Raw genomic sequence first — 2,788 nt, 5'->3', positions numbered from 1 at the left:
AATAAACACATGCTTCCATTCAGCATCTTCTTCTCTCCAAATACCATCAACAATGACAACAGAAAGATACAAAATCATTGGCAGGGCCATATCTGCTTAGATTCATGTCTAAATGAGGTCATAAATAAAGGCGGAGGTTAAGTGTTAAGTTTTTGAAATACACAGTAATAAATAAATTTTTAAAAATCAAAACCCGCTCTTTTCCGGTTACTGCGGCGCGAAGAACCATGAGCAGCAGTCTCCCACTACACCCTGGCGAGGCAGTGCGGGAAGTCCTGCACGGGAACCAGCGCAAGCGCCGGAAGTTTTTGGAGACGGTGGAGCTGCAGATCAGTCTGAAGAACTATGACCTTCAGAAGGACAAACGCTTCTCGGGCACCGTCAGGCTTAAGTCCACTCCCCGCCCCAGGTTCTCCGTATATGTTTTGGGGGATCAGCAGCACTGTGATGAGGCCAAGGCAGTGGATATTCCCCACATGGATATTGAGGCACTGAAAAAACTCAGCAAGAATAAGAAATTAGTCAAGAAGTTGGCCAAGAAGTATGATGCCTTTTTGGCTTCAGAATCTCTGATCAAGCAGATCCCATGAATCCTGGGCCCAGGCCTGAATAAGGCTGGCAAGTTCCCTTCCTTGCTGACCCACAATGAAAACATGGTGGCCAAAGTCGATGAAGTGAAGTCCACCATCAAATTCCAGATGAAGAAGGTGCTGTGTCTGGCAGTGGCTGTTGGCCATGTGAAGATGACAGATGACGAGCTTGTGTACAACATCCACTTAGCGGTCAATTTCCTGGTGTCCTTGCTCAAGAAGAATTGGCAGAACATCCGGGCTTTATACATCAAGAGCACCATGGGCAAGCCCCAGCGCCTGTACTAAGGCACAGTTCAATAAATCCTAGTGCTACCCTTAAAAAAAAAAAAAAAAAAAAAAAAATCAAAACCCTACATCAGAACTTATTTATCAAACTGGAAGTACATTTAATAATATACCTCAATGAGCATGCTTGCTTGTGAGTACAAAGGCAAGGAGTACAACGTGATTACCATCACACCATTGCTTATTTTCCAGATAGGGAAGCTCAAGGACATTTCAGTGTCATTTCCATTGCTTTGTAGAATTTAATCAATCAACATTACACCTAATCACTATATCAGCATTTGAAAAAATTATTAAACAAAGTTTCTTGCTAAAATTTTAACAGTGGACATACCGAACCACTCCTGTTTTTCTGGTCATGGCAGGTCAGATTAGGTTAGCACTATCTAGAAAATGCAAAGGCAGGTCGGAGACAAACTCAACCAAGACCTGGGATCCAAATATGTCCTCTCCCTCTCAGGTCCTAATTCCCAAGTCTAGAAGATGGCCAGCTATTCTTTCTTAAATTTCTAAACAACCACTCTCTCTACATCTTCCTTCTCTGAAATTAATTATTGATTCTGTGTGTTTTAATAAGATGAATTAAGATAGATTTTTGTTTTACTGACTAGATTGAAAATTTTACCATCTACCTTCAGATAATTAGAATCACCCTGAACTGTTAAAACTTCCTGCTTGTGAAATGTCCTTGGACAACAATCAACATATGGTAAAGGGGCTGTTTCTTAGCAGGAAACTGCTGTCAACATGCTCGTAGGGACCTGTCATCAGGGCCCCACACAAGAGGTAAAACAATGGGTAATATCGACTGGCTACACTCCCCCAAGAACAAGTACAGGGTAATTTTCTGCCCCCTTCTTGCAACAACCCTGAATATTAAATAAATGTAACTTCTCTCCAAAAGAGTATTTTGACTGTAAAGTTAATAGGACATCAAAAACAAAACTGTACAAGTTCCATATAAAAGGTCAGCAGAGAGCTGGTTAAAATGCAAAATCAACAATTAACCAAAACAGAAGCTACTTGGGCATCCAGAGATGAACATCGAAATCCAAGTATGTTCATTTTAGTAACTTACAGGGATATATACTACACATTATATGACAACAATTGTTTTAATATGAAATGAAAAAAAGACAAGTCTGTAGATTTGGTAGATTTTCTGGGAGTTTAGTGTGCAAAGATGGGTGAGTGCAGTTGAAAACCTCCAGTGCACTTTAAATTCAGCTTGATGTCAAGAAGCCTGTCATTTCCATAAAGGGGGTGGCCTGTTCCTGCACACTGATATATATACACACACAGTATAGAGATATCAGTACAGTAACACAAACTGAATCGGTATAGTACACAAACATAGGTACTGTAACTTTGTCAACCCATAGTGGTCATGAAGTGGAGAGCAATTTAAAATAGCAACCTGTATTCTTGCTCAAATAGGAATTAATCAGAAGGCAGGTGAGCGTACTTTTGATACAACTATGTTAATATAAATAACTGGTAATGGATGAGTTAAGGCTAATTATACATGTGGTGGGTTTAAAATGTGTTAGTAATTTCACTGAAACTCCTCCCTTCAAAAATCAGAGCGTAATTCTCTACCATTTGCATGTGGGCTGAACTTGGTGATTTTCTTCTAATAAATAGCATGTGCTAGAAGTAATGCCATGTTAATTCTAAGCCTAAATCATCACAAGGATGGCTTCTATCTGGCTCTCTTTCTATCTTGGATTACTCTCTTAGGGAGAAGTCAGAGGCACGTCATGAGGACATGCAAGCAGCTCTGTGGAAAAGCCCATGTGGGGAGGAACTGAGGCCTCACAGTAACAACCAACTTGCCAGCCTTATGAGTAAGCCACTTTGGAAGTATATATGCCAGTTCTAGTCAAGCATCACATTAACTACAGAACCAG

The 2,788-nt window shown here is 40.4% G+C and overlaps 1 pseudogene; it reads left to right on the top strand.

Moving 5' to 3' along the window:
* The first annotated feature begins 227 nt into the window (after window positions 1-227).
* Window positions 228-924, top strand: LOC114205595 (large ribosomal subunit protein uL1 pseudogene; annotated as a pseudogene).
* Window positions 925-2,788: the final 1,864 nt, after the last annotated feature.

Source organism: Eumetopias jubatus, unplaced genomic scaffold, assembly GCF_037043125.1.
Source record: "Eumetopias jubatus isolate StellerSeaLion01/CBP00866 unplaced genomic scaffold, mEumJub1_p1.0 scaffold_1, whole genome shotgun sequence".
Taxonomy (NCBI): domain Eukaryota; kingdom Metazoa; phylum Chordata; class Mammalia; order Carnivora; family Otariidae; genus Eumetopias; species Eumetopias jubatus.
Note: the sequence above shows the minus strand (reverse complement) of the source record. Positions and strands in the feature narration are given on the sequence as shown.